The sequence below is a fragment of the Ambystoma mexicanum genome, chromosome 3q (genome assembly GCF_040938575.1).
Source record: "Ambystoma mexicanum isolate Mex_15411 chromosome 3q, UKY_AmexF1_1, whole genome shotgun sequence".
Lineage (NCBI taxonomy): Eukaryota > Metazoa > Chordata > Amphibia > Caudata > Ambystomatidae > Ambystoma > Ambystoma mexicanum.
Genome location: NC_090926.1, coordinates 203,855,772 through 203,869,252, shown reverse-complemented (window position 1 = coordinate 203,869,252; position 13,481 = coordinate 203,855,772). Strand labels below are relative to the sequence as shown.

Below are 13,481 nucleotides of genomic sequence, written 5' to 3'. Positions count from 1 at the left end.
CGCCTCCAATTTTGAGGGAAAGGGGGAAAACACTTATGCAACCACCCTAGACCAAAAATACTGAACACGGGGAGCGGGTGACACCCCCACAACACTTGTTCAGTATTTATAAAAATCGATTGAATAGTACTGGACGAAGTAGGTCAAATTGTAACATCCGATAGATTTTTGTCATCAAAATGGGCAGTACTTTGAATAGAATCACTCTCCCGACAGTGTTCTGCAAGCTCCCAGCGCCTTTCATAGAGACAGGCCCTCCAGGTGCCTGCTGCTGTAAAATGCAACCCAAAAAATGCATTTTTATCCTGTTTGAGGAACAGAAATGCAAGCGACACAGCAGCAGTTCATACCTTAAAAGAAATGCATGACAGGGTCAGGAAAGACCCTGACATGCAGTGGCAGCCCCACATCCTGTGCGCGTAGGGTTGCCTACAATTTCTGCACATTTAAAAGTGCATCTTGCTTGGAAATGAGGGATGCGCTTTTAAATTGACAGAAACGCCACTTTATTTGATCAAGGAGGCGAAAAAGGCCATCTGAATGGGCTTGCATATAAAATCTGCACATTCATGTGTCCCTTGTGGATTGGGCTGGACTTTTTTGGGGTGCAAGTGATGAGATGTGTTAGCACATTTCATTTCTTGTGTAAAAAAAAGTTGAGAACCTGGCACCCTGAGTATTATTTTGTTTAAAACAGTAATTTTTTGCAGACTCTCCGCATCGTCGTCGTCGGTCCGGGGGGGGGGGGTCTCGGTCCCGGAGTAGGTCCCGCCATTCCTCTGCCTCTTTGACGCACTCATGGAAGCACCGTCACCGGTCGCCTCCCCCATCCTCATCCGTGGACTCCGCCCATCGGCGGGTTGCTTGTCCCAACAAGCATTCCACTCCTGCCGAATGGGATTCCTTTCGGCAGCAGAAGATGGCGATTTTTCAGTCGCAGGGCTCCGGTCCATCCGCGCCGTCGAAAGACGCCGGCCGTGACCGTGCTAGAGACACCACTCGCACACCTTCGGGCTTGAGTGGTCGTCGCGATCACCTGGCGCCTTCTAGGTCCCGGTCGGACAAGGTTGGTCGTTCTAGACATGCCCGTTCCAGGTCCCGGTCCTCGAAGCCCTCGAGACTGTCGGAGCCTGTGAAGTCTTTGAAGAAGACATCGACGCCTGCGGCGCCGAGGTCGTGGAGGGACTCTCTCGAGGCTCCGCCTCCGAGGAAGCCGTCGACACCATCGGCGCTCAGGCTATTGACGGACACGGTCGGGGCTCCGCCCTCAAGGACTTTGTCGAAGCTGTCGGCGCCACGCTCGACGCCGATTCCATCGACGCCCTTGACGCCTTTCGAGGCTGTTTTGTCAGCGGTACCCCGTGGAAAGGCTATGGCCAAGGCAAAAAATGTCTTTGTCCCTTTTTCTGTGCCCTCATTCCAGCCTCTGGATTATATTTCTGAGGTGGATGAAGGGTCTGAGGAAGGAATGGTTCCTGAGGAGGTACCTGACGAGATTTTGTCTGGGCATAGCCAGATTGAAGACCTGCGGCAGTCATTGCACGACGCCAGTGGTCTGGACACCTCTCTGGAGGTGCAGTTCTGTTGGCCTGAGCCTGGCACCCATGCTGAGTCCTCGTACCGGCGCCTTATGTCGAGGGTAACGGAATACTTGGGGTGGTCTGCGCCACCAGTGGATTTTCTGCAGGATGACCTGACGGATATCCTCGACCAAGGTCCGCCAACTGACCCGGTACTGCCATTCCATATGGCCTTCAAAGAAGGGTGGCGGTGGTTTGGACTGCCCCGGAGAGTCTTCCGGCAGTGAGCAAGTCTTTGCTGTGAAAATACCGTCCAGCCAGTAGCGACCCCTGCTACTTGACCACGCACCCCACTCCGGAGAGTTTGGTGGTGCAGGCGGCTACGGCCTCAGCAAAGCAGGCGTCGTACCCTACGATCCCTCCTGATAGGGACGACCAGCGTTTTGATGGCTGGGCAAAGAAAGTGTTTTCTTCAGGGGGTATGGCTTTGCAGGCAGCCAACTCCGTGTGTGCATTGTTTCACGCACACTCTGTAGAACTGTATTTCGTTATCGGCTGATCATATTCCCGAAGAGGAGGAACAGGATGGTTTTCTTGCCATGGTGCAGGATGGCAAGAATGCCATGTGTGAGTCCGTTCAGTCGGGTCTGGACATGGCAGATTGTGTCAGCCGGTCCATGGCGACGAGCACCGTAATACACAGGTTTGCGTGGTTGCGGAAGTCGGGGTTTGCTCCTGATGTGCAAGCCCAGCTCCTCAACATGCCCTTTGATGGTGAACATCTTTTTGGCAGCAAGGCTGACGAGAGCCTTGAGAGGTTGCAGAACTCTAAAGCTGCAGCAAAGTCGTTGAGCGCTGCAGTTCGCCAACCTCTGCCTTTTCGTCCTAGGAGACAGCAATGGAGGGGAGGTTCCTTTCGATATTACTCATCCTTTAGTAGATCGAGAGGAGCTGTAAGTCAAAAAGGCCACCGTAGGAGTGCCAGAGGTGGAAAACAGGGTACTCGAGATGCCAAGGCCGCTCGGGCAGTTGCCGCTTTATCCTGAGGCAATGCCGCAGCCGCTTCAGCTCAGTCATGAGGCCATGTCCCATGGTTCGCCGGTTGGGGGAAGGCTGGCGCAGCATCTTGTAGAATGGCGTGCCATTACTTCAAATGTGTGGGTTCTGGAGATGATAATCCACGGCTACTGTCTTCCTTTCCGGCAGAGGCCTCACGACAATCCACCAGGGAATCTCTCTTTGAAGAGCCCGGATCCGCTCCTTGTGCAGGGAATTCAGTCCCTGCTTGAGAAAGGCGCCATAGAACTGGTGCCTGTAGCAGAGAGGAACAAGGGATGGTATTCCCCTTATTTTTTGATTTCGAAGAAAGACGGGGGATTAAGACCCATCATGGACTTGCGCGGATTGAACAAACTCAGGAAAGACAAGTTCAAGATGGTTACTCTCTCTCAAGTCCTCCAGGCCCTTCAACTTCAGGACTGGTTGGTGTCTCTCGACCTCAAGGACGCTTACTTTCATGTGCCGATCTATCCCAAGCACAAGTACCACCTGAGGTTCGCGGTTGGCGATTCGCACTTTCATTTTTGGGTCCTGCCATTCGGATTGACCTCCGCCCGAGGGTTTTCACCAAGCTCATGGTGGTGGTGGCAGCGTATCTCAGGAAAGGGGGGATTCATGTCTACCCCTACCTGGATGATTGGTTTATCATAGCGCAATCTCCCGAGCAAGTCCTGGATCATCTGTCCGTCACCTACCACTCCCTTCACAAGCTGGGCTTCTTCCTCAACTTAAAGAAGTCCCACTTGACGCCAACTCAGCGGCTCCAGTACATCGGAGCAGTGCTCGACACATCCCTGGGGCAGTGTTTTCCTCCCCAGGTGAGGGCTATTCACATTCAGCAGATGGTACACAAGTTTTGACGTGCCCAGAGTGTCCCGGCGCTCGAGTTCTTGAGGTTGCTCGGCCTCATGGCATCCTGCATTCTTCTGTTGCCAGAGGCCCGGTTGCGGATGAGATGAGCTGCAATGGGCTCTCAAGATGCAGTGGTCACAGTCCTCCGGCAGGATGTCGGATCCCGTTCAGGTGCTGCCCTCGGTCGCTCAGGACTTTTTGTGGTGGGCCGACAAAGGCACTCTGATGAGGGGGGCTCCATTTTGGCTACCCCGGCCGGAGATGACGATCGTGACGGACGCATCCCTCACGGGTTGGGGAGCTCATGCCAACGAGTTGACAGTCAGTGGTCGTTGGTCTCCGTCAATCTGTTGGAGCTGAGGGCCGTCAGGCTTTCCCTGAAGGCTTTTCTGCCGACTGTGCGAGGAAAGAATGTCCTGATTCTGACGGACAACACAGTGGCCATGCACTACCTCAACAAAAAGGGGGGGGCAGGTTCACTTCCTCTGTGCAGGGAGGTGACGCAGCTCTGGTTCTGGGCCATCCAGCAGGAAATTTCGATCTCGGCAGTTCATCTGGCCGGAGACGAAAACGAGACGGCGGACACTCTGAGCAGGCAGAGCACGGTCTCTCACGAGTGGGCTCAGGAGATTCTCCTGGAGATCTTCGCCCTTTGGGGGACTCCTCAAGTGGATCTCTTCCCCTCCAGTGTCAACCGGAAGTGCGAAAGGTTCTGCTCGCGGGAATTTCCTCCAAGAGGAGCCTTAGGAGACGTGTTTGTGGTGAAGTGGTCCTTCCCACTGCTGTACGCATTTCCTCCAGTCCCCGTCATCCCGCAAGTGCTGCGAAGGTTACGGAGGTTCGGTTCCTGGATGATCCTTATTGCTCCGGCATGGGCCCGGAGGACGTGGTACCCGGACCTTCTCGACTTATCCATCTGCCCTCCATGTCGTCTTCCCTACTGAGACGATCTGCTCTCACGGGAAGGGGGCCAGGTTCTCCATCCAGAGGTCAGATCCCTCAACCTTCACGCTTGGCTTCTGAAAGGTTGAGGTATAAGAATTGGGACCTCCCTGAAGACGTGATGGAGGTGTTGCTTTTGGCCAGACGGCCGGCAACAAAGTCCCTGTACCGTTGCCGTTGGAGAAAGTTCTGCGACTGGTGCAGGGTTAAGAATGTGGATCCTTTTTCATGTGACATTCCTGTGGTTCTGTCTTTTTTGCTTTCTTTAGCCCACAAGGGCTTGCAAGTGGGTACCATTAAAGGTTACCTGGCGGCACTGTCCATATTTAAGCGCTTGTCTGAGGAGTGTTCTTATTTTAAAATCCCTTTAATTTCTCTGTTTCTGAAAGGGCTCACTAATGTGTTCCCTCCGTCACCTTTCCAGGTGCCCGGTTGGGATTTGAACCTTGTTCTCAAGTTTCCAATGGGTGCTCCATTTGAGCCTTTACATTCTTGTTCTTTGAGACTGTTAACCCTGAAAACAATATTTTTAGTTGCGGTCACTTCCGCTCGCAGAGTGGGTGAGTTACAGGCACTTTCAGTTAAGCCACCCTTCACTGTGTTTCAGGGTTGTCCTTAGAGTTCGTCCTTCCTTTCTTCCAAAAGTGGTGTCGGAATTTCATTTAAGCCAGAAGGGCGTTCTTCCGGCATTTTATCCTCCTCCGCATCCTGGTAAGTACGAGGAGAGGCTCCAAAGGTTAGAGCCTAGGAGAGCTTTAGGTTTCTACATTTCACGCATGTTCTGGGTCAGGGTGGATGATCAGCTCTTTATAGGTTACGCTGGAAGGCGTTTGGGACAAGCTGTTACTAAGCAGACTTTGTCTAGATGGATTATCTTGGCAATTTCTGAATGTTATCGCTTGGCGGGTTAGGACCCTCTGGTAGGTTTACAGGCCCATTCTACTAGGGGTATGGCTGCCTCTACTGCCCTGCAGAGGGGTGTTCCTATTCGTAATATCTGTGAAGCAGCCACTTGGGCTTTGGTCCATACCTTTGTACGACACTACTCCCTAGATTCTATCCATGGGCAGGATCTGGCCTTTGGCAAGGCGGTCCTTTACTCTGCAATTTGATTGGGCATTCTAAATTTCTTTATTCTAAATTCTTTTTCCTCTTCCATACGTTGGTACTGCTTTGGGAGTGTGTCATAGATATGGAGTACGTCGGTGGACCCAATCCCCTCGAAGAACAAGTTACTCTCTTACCTGGTAACGTTCTTTCGATGGGATGGACCGACAACGTATTTCATATCGCTCCCTCCCTGCCTACCCCGCTACAGAATTCCTTATGCGATTGCAGCTTACATTTCGGCAAGGCTTTCTGTGGTCATACTGGCAGAAGATTGGTGCCACACGTTCTGGGGGAAAAACTACAACTGAGGCTACGGGTGTCGTGCGTCCTACTTATAACATCCGTTGACGTCGGCTCGACGGAGGCCCTCGAGGACAGCGTATCGACGTCGTTGATGCAGGACGCAGACGGCGAAAGATTTTCCGAAGCAACACAGCTGTGGTGATTACTGTCATAGTTATGGAATATGTTGTCGGACCATCCCATTGAAAGAACGTTACCAGGTAAGAGAGTAACTTGTTTGTCTTGAGTGTTCCTGGCCCACCTGACCAGGGAGGCATCTGTGCACTGTTGTGCTTACGGAGGGAAGGTTGGTGTTGGCGTGGGACGAATAGCTGGATCCCTCTCCTCTTCCACTCTGATGGACTAGAAGAGCTCTCTACAGAAGTTCCAATTTGATAGATCTTCCACTGCTGCATTGAACCAGGTGACACATTTGAAAACAATGACAAGAGTCTGCTCTTGACCCTGCCTCCACTAAGAAAGATATAGCAGCTCTACTCGAGGATACTCGACATTGGGATACGTATCTAGGCTTTGGGCAAGGGGGTGGATTAGATCGACAACAGACTGCAGAACTTAGAAAATAATCACACCTCACTGGACATGATGTAAGTGAACATTGACATGCGGCTCGCCGAACTCGAGAGGTGGGACTCGGAAATGATACTCAGAATAGATGATTTTAAGAACTGTGAAAGGCGGAATAACCGCTGTTTTTGGGGGATTCAGGAGAAAGAGGGGGAAACGGAGACAGATATTTAAAATTGTTATTTACGAGGTGATTAAGCTTTTGTTTGGTGTTGACTCCACGGCTGAGTCAACTATTGACAGGGTATATCGGGCGGGTGGTGAAGGTAGGGGCGCTCGAGATCAATGCTGGCATGTTTTCATTATTATCAGGAGAAAACAAGGATTTTGGATAAGGCCAGGATAGTTGGGCCAGTGTCTCTCGGGGATACCGAGATAACTGTCTTGCAAGATCTGTCTGCCTTTACATGGGCGAGACAGCGAATGTATGTCCCCGTAACCCGGTGACTCAACGAGAAGGGGGTATGTTACCAGGGGGTTCCTTTCTCCCTTTCCTTTGAGCATAAAGGTCATAAATATAGGTTAGTCAGTAAGGATGACATCGCGAGGGTAATGGGAGAGTTGATTGGTCCCCCGGACAATCAGCCTCGAGAGGACGTTGGACCTCAGGGTGATGGGTTCCAGAGGGTAAAAGGAGGCAGGCAACGTAAACTGCCAGGCTCCAGGAAGTTTAAAAAAATGGAGTTGAATACCACTCTGAGGGGTGAGTCTTGAGGGGTGTGGGCAGGGTAGGCTGCTGGGCTGGTTGGCTGAGGTGCAGTCAATGGGCTATAAGGCCTAGTGCTGGATTTTTTTAACTTTTCTACTAAAGTGCGAGCGGGGACCCTGAGTGGGGGATTATGCACAATGTTCTTTTGAGTTGGCAGTTTGAGAAGAGAGGGGAGGGGGCACATTCCCGGAATTTCTGAAATCCTGTCGGTGCATGTTCTGTTTTTTTAATTGAGCTAGTTGCTCACAATATATTGGTGTGATTGATACAAGGTGGGGTATGAGCACAGTGGGGTGGATGGGGGAAGGGGTGTCCAATTTTGAGCTATTATGAGTTTCTTGAGGTTGGCAATGGGGAGGCAAGCAGCTCTCCGGGGCTGCAGTGGTGCTAAGGAGGTGGGAGGGTGGGCTCTTCATAGTTTGAACCTACGGAGTATGACCCGGTGGAGCAGGATATTCCTGATGGTTCAGTCCTATGCCAGTCATGGTAACTGGGCGGGACTGGACGCTTGGGGGAGTTTACGGGGGGTGTGTGTCGAGTTGGGTGGGAGGTAACAGAAATGATTGGTGGTGTGATTGTAGTTGGTTATTGGTTTGGGGAGAGGGAGCCTGCACAGCTTGATGATTACCCCTTGTGGGACATATGTTTGGCTTGTCTGCATATCAGGTGCCCAGGTGTGACCAGCATTGAGAATCTAATGTTTTTTTACTGGCTGATGTGAAAGTGGACTTGGTGGTGGGGTCTCTTAATGTCTAGGGTCTGACCCCCCACACAAAACGGTCTCTGATGCTCCGGGAATTAAAGAGAGCCAACATAGACCTGCCTCTTTTTGGTGGGAAGGGGTTCGCCAGGACTGAAGGCCAGGTGTGTTGGGGAAGTATTTCAGGCCTCAAACACTGAGCAGTCCCAGTCGAGGAAGTTTCATAGCATTAACGCAGACCTGGGGGTTGAAGACGCTCCGACGTTTAACTCTGGGGGAGAATACCCCTTCACTTTCTATTCTCAAGTCCATGACTCTTACTCCAGAATTGACCTAGTCCTGGTTGATGCAGCCTTGAAGGGTTTGTCCACTCGGTTACCATCCCTCTGTCCCGTGACCAGACCACGATTTAGTCCCAGTGGTGCTTGGAGAAGGGTGTGGGGAGGGCCGACAGCCGCCATGGGGAGATGGATGTGCAACAACCTGCTGTTGAAGGAAAAAAGGAAAAGGTGCTACCCCAGATGCTTCGAACCCACATTCAGCAATACTTTGAGTTTAACGATGGGGGGGGAGACCAGCCAGCGGTTTGTGTTGGAGGGGTTCAAGCCCTGATTAGATGGGTACTGATGGGCCTAGGTGCACAGAAAAAGCAAGAGAGACGGAGGGAGGAGTTGGATTTACGGTCGACGATAGAGAGCCTTACACTGGGGGGGTAGGGTTGGAGGTCTGAAGATGCAACGGGCAGCAAAGCACGGCTAAAGACTCTGCTTATCCAAGATACAGAGAAGAAGTTAACCTTCCTGAAACAGAAGTATCTGGAGAGAGGGGATAGGGCAGATACAATCCTGGCAGGGCACCTAAGTGAGGTGTAGAAATCTTAAGTTAGTCAACAAAAGTAAGAATCTTACGTGCAGAGACCTGTTCGATCCGGGGGTAATTGGTGAGGAGTTTCAAGTTTTACGAGGCCTTATATACCTCTGAGTCCCCTGAGATAGTGAAACAACGTCCCAGTTCCTTGACTCGCTACGTTTACTGGGTTTATATGGCCTTGCGGCAGATACCATCGACGACCTGATCACCCCGGAGGAGGTGGCCCTCACTATTAAGGGGATGACAGATTCTTGGTTATGTTTTACTAGATGTTTCGGTCTCTCCTTGCCCTGCACCTGGCCAAGGTTTTTACAGAATGTTGGAAGGGGAAGCTCTTCCCGGCTAAATGCTCACCACCATCATAGTGGTTATCCATAAGCTAGGGAGAGACCTGGGGGGAGTGTTCCTCTTACCGGCCTATATCTCTTCTTAATACGGATGTGAAGATATTAGCCAGACTCCGGGGTTGGGTGCTTGAGAGACTGGTCCATGGGAATCACGTGGGGTTTATCCATGGTAGACAAGGATCGGATAACATAAGAAAGACGATCGATCTGATGCATGAAGCGTAAGGGGCGGATGTTGATGTAGTGTTGATATCTCTGGACTCGGAAAAGGCATTTAACTGTGTCGAATGGCCTTATATGTTCCAAGACCTGGAGAGGTTTCAAGTGAGGCCCCACATGTGGCGATGGATAGCGGCAGTCTGACTCCCCGACAGTCCTGGTGTTGATTACTGGATCTTTTACTGCCTCGTTCACATTGATCAAAGCAACGAGGCAGGGGTGCCCCCTCTCGCCCTTGTTGTATGCTATGTCTCTTGAGCCTCAAGCAAGTGTGGTCCGTGACAACCCTAAGATCAAGGGGATTCAATGCAGGAAAACATTCTTAAAGCTGTGCTTATTTGCAGACGATACATTGGCATATCTAGTTGGTGTGCACTCATCAGTGCCTGAGCCTATCGCCTTGATTACGATATACGGGCGTTTTTCATGACTCCAGATAAATGGTCACAAATCGTGCGTTATGCCGATTGGACGGGAGGGGTCCTGCTTGGACAATGGAGTGAAATTTATTTATTTGTTTATTAACATTTATAAAGCGCACAGCAGCCCGGAGGCATCATGGTGCTTTTACAAGACAGCCTGCTTAGGTACATAATACATTCTTGGTTACATGCAGAATACTGGAATGAAGGGGAGGGAGAGGAAGGGATGGCAAGTAAGGGGGAAGGAATAGTAAGTTGAACAGTGTGGTTTTTAGCACTTTCCTGAAGACTGTGATGGAAGTCTCCACTCTAAGTGTGTTGGGTAAAGTTTGGGTGTTATATGTGGGTTGAGGGTTGAGGGGATGAGGGTTGAAATGGTGATACTTGCATATCTGGGTGACAAAATTCCAAGTGATCTTGCAATGCTGTTCTCCCTGAACTACACTCCAATGCTCACAAGGCTAAGGGAGGACTTAGCAAGGCGGGCTCCCCAAGTGCTCTTGCGCTTCAGGAGAAGGGTTTCACTTAAAATTAATGTTTACCTGGGGTTGCCTTATCTCTTTTTGAGCCTGCCCACAGTTGTCCCATAGCTGTATCTCTGAGAGCTGAAAAGCATGCTGGCCTGATGTGTATGGCAGAACAGAATCCAGAGGATTAAACACGAAATGCTAACATTGCCTAGGGACTGGGGATGGTTTGCTTACGCTGACTTAAACACTTATTATTAGGCAGCCCAGTCAAGGGTGCTGGTGGAATATTTGAGGGACGATCTGGGCAATTATTGGAATTTTCTAGAGGACGTCACTGCGCACCCGGAGAAGGTTAGGGATTATCTGTGGTCCCCATTGAGTGTGATTCCTGAGGTGCTCCAATCTCATCCTAGCCTGGCGGTTGTGCGGTCGGTATGGAAAGAATCCAGGATTAATGGTCACTTGTCCTCTTGGCCCTCCCCACTCTCCTTGATGTGGGGCCACCCAGTAGACCTTACGAAAAAGTGTTTTTGTCTCTCCCAGACCGAGTCGGATAGAGGGGTAGTGTGGGTTGAACAGTTGTTTTTGGAAGGTGCCTTGATAACCTATGAAGCCGTGTCTGAGGTCGTGGGGAAATAGGCGATGTCCATCTTCGAATATCTTGGGTTAAGAGGGTTGCTAACAGACAGGAAGTGGGATGGTAACCTGTCTAGGAATTTGACCTAATTTAAGGTGGCGCTGTCCTTAGCTGAGGGTCGTAAGGGAATCCTCGCGTGACTATATAGGGCCATGATCACGGCCAAGGTGGGGAATAAACAAGACTTTAAGCAATCGGTTGGAGAACTGGCTTTGGAAGGAAATCCCTGAGGAGACCTGGTCGAGGATTTTCCAAGTGCCTTTCTGGGTAACCTGTTACATCCCCCATCGAGCACAATTTTAAGTTTCTCCATGGATGGCACAGAGACCCAGTCTAGGATGTTTTGGGGCTCTTCCTGGCTCTGTCCACAGACCTATTGGGCAGAGGTCCTCAGTTGGATGAATAAAGTCACCGGGATATTCCTGGACCTAGCCCCCCCCCCCGATCCCCATGAGAACCTGCTGGGAGTCCCTCCGGTGGAGGGTGGAGGGTGGGAGAAGGGCGGTTCCTGAGGCTGTGGGAGTCAAAGCTACGGGCGGGCATGGTATCACTAGCGCAAATGTGGAAGTCTGCGGGAGCCCCGGGTAAAGTGCTCAGTGAACAGAAACGTATGGACATGTAAACAATGGAGAGGCTGACGCCCATTGTACATGATCAAGTGGGAAAGTTTCATTAAGAGTGGGGTCCTTTGATTGGTAAGTGGGAAACATGTTGAGAATGGAGGTTGGGTGGAGTGGTACACCAAGTCGGTGTGGGCCGCAGGTCCAGGAACCCAGAGAGATGAGGAGTGGAGGGAGGGGAGGAGAATCCACTTCTTGGGGCATATAACTACTTATAATGTAATAATTTCTCCCATGTAGAGCTGGTTCACACCTGGCCATATGTGTATTGACAGTGGTATCATTTGAGTTCAAGTGCATCAGTTTCTGGGTTGTTTTTTGAAGCAAGCATCTATTACGTTTTGGTGGGTTGGGGGAGATTTTTTCAATTGTTATTGTGGTTGTTTTGTTTTAAGTCATATTTGCTGTAACTGAACACTGTTTGACAAAATGAGAATACAATTTAAGTTTTTTTTTTTAAATGATTGTACGATTATTGCCAACATGTATATGTTTGACTACTTGCTATGAAGGAAATCTAGGGTGAATTGGCATTACTCCACATCTTTTACGATCCCTGTTGAGATGGATTTCTAGAATCTGAATAGGGAGCTCTCAGAGTTTAGGCAAAACCTAATCAAGGTAGCCATGGAGAGCAGTGAAGGCTTAGTCTCAGCAAACTCTGAATGGTGTTAGGGGCCCTCAAAAAAACACACTCGATAATTCAGTTTAGACAGTTAGTTTTAAAAAATTCTTTATTTTTAGCCTTTAAAAAACTCTGAAAAATTAAACGAATAGGTAGTACTACAAAGCCTGCGGGGTAGCAGGTGAGTGAGCGCTCGGGTGATTGATTAAAAAAGCAACCTGATTTTAAAAATGCAGAAAAAGACTGCTCCAGTCCTAAGGAACTGTAGGTCACCCCAACCTACTCTAGGACAAAACAAACTTATTGTTCCAAGGAGATGCGCTGTCACTCAAATAGGTTTTTAAGAAACAAATACAAAGTTCATATATGAAGTCTGTGTGTAAGTCACAGTTTTGACTTATTCTGTGCCCAGTCTTTGCCAACACGTGTTTCGACCACCTTTTGGGCTTCCTCAAGGCAAAACTGATTATGAATCATACAATTGATTTCTTTGTACAGTGGAGGAACAACGGTAAGGCAGAGACACATTAAAAACACAACATGATGTTCATGTGAATTGCAGTAGTGCCAAATAAGAAGAATACCATTTTGAAATAATAAATGAATGCATGTAAACAACAAAAGAAAGGAAAAAAAGAGAGAGAAAACAAAAAGCATTACTGAATTTGTTGTGCTATAATGGCCATTAGGACGACATTATTTTCATATTAAAAGAAGTTCAATACAGAAACCAACCTAATTGCATGCTGCTACAGGACATTTTCCCTTGAAGATAGGACGCTGGAATTCAGGGAATTCAGGGAAAAGGCAACTTGTGGCGACTACCAAAGCTCCAGACTTGATTGTGGAACGGCAAAGCTTCTGGCAAGGTAGCCCACGAGAGAGCTTGTCAGTCCACCGGGCAGTGTAGGGACACACCCGAAAGCTCTGATGAATTGGATCCTTGAGAAGGTGTCGAGACTAGCTGGTCCCACTAGTCCAAGAGCTAAAGCACCACTCGGGGTCTTCGCGATCAGGCAGAGGAGCATGGCTTCACCGGACCAGACACTGCAAAGGATGCTTGGCCACTTCAGGAGTTGCATTCGGGTCATCAACGGTCTTCTCTTCTTTGAGGGATTCTTGGCTCGGACGTAGATATGAAGAATAGCTGCATAAGACTCCTCTTAACCAAAATCCTAACTGGAAGCAAGTCCAAGCCCACCAATGATAAGGATTTATACCATTCAAACAGCCAGTAGTTGTCCAATCAGGAACAACTACTGGGTTCACATCCACCCCAGAAGCAGACTTTCTGGCACCAGGGATGTGGACTGGGACTAGACTGACCCAGTCCGCTTCTTGGGCACCACACACAAAGGATCACTGGTCCGTGAAAGATGCAGAGCATAACCTTATAAGGATTTTCCTGACCTAAGAAGACAGGAAGAAGGCCAAACCCGATATAGCCAAAGAACACGCAAATATCTTGTGGCGCAGCATATTTAGAGTAGTAGCCTGTTTGAGCCATAC

The 13,481-nt window shown here is 49.7% G+C and overlaps 1 protein-coding gene across 7 annotated transcripts in view; it reads left to right on the top strand.

The window, feature by feature from the left end:
- STAT6 (signal transducer and activator of transcription 6) overlaps positions 1 to 13,481 on the top strand; it is a 1,449,539-nt gene that overhangs the window by 1,170,212 nt on the left and 265,846 nt on the right. The window lies entirely within an intron of this gene.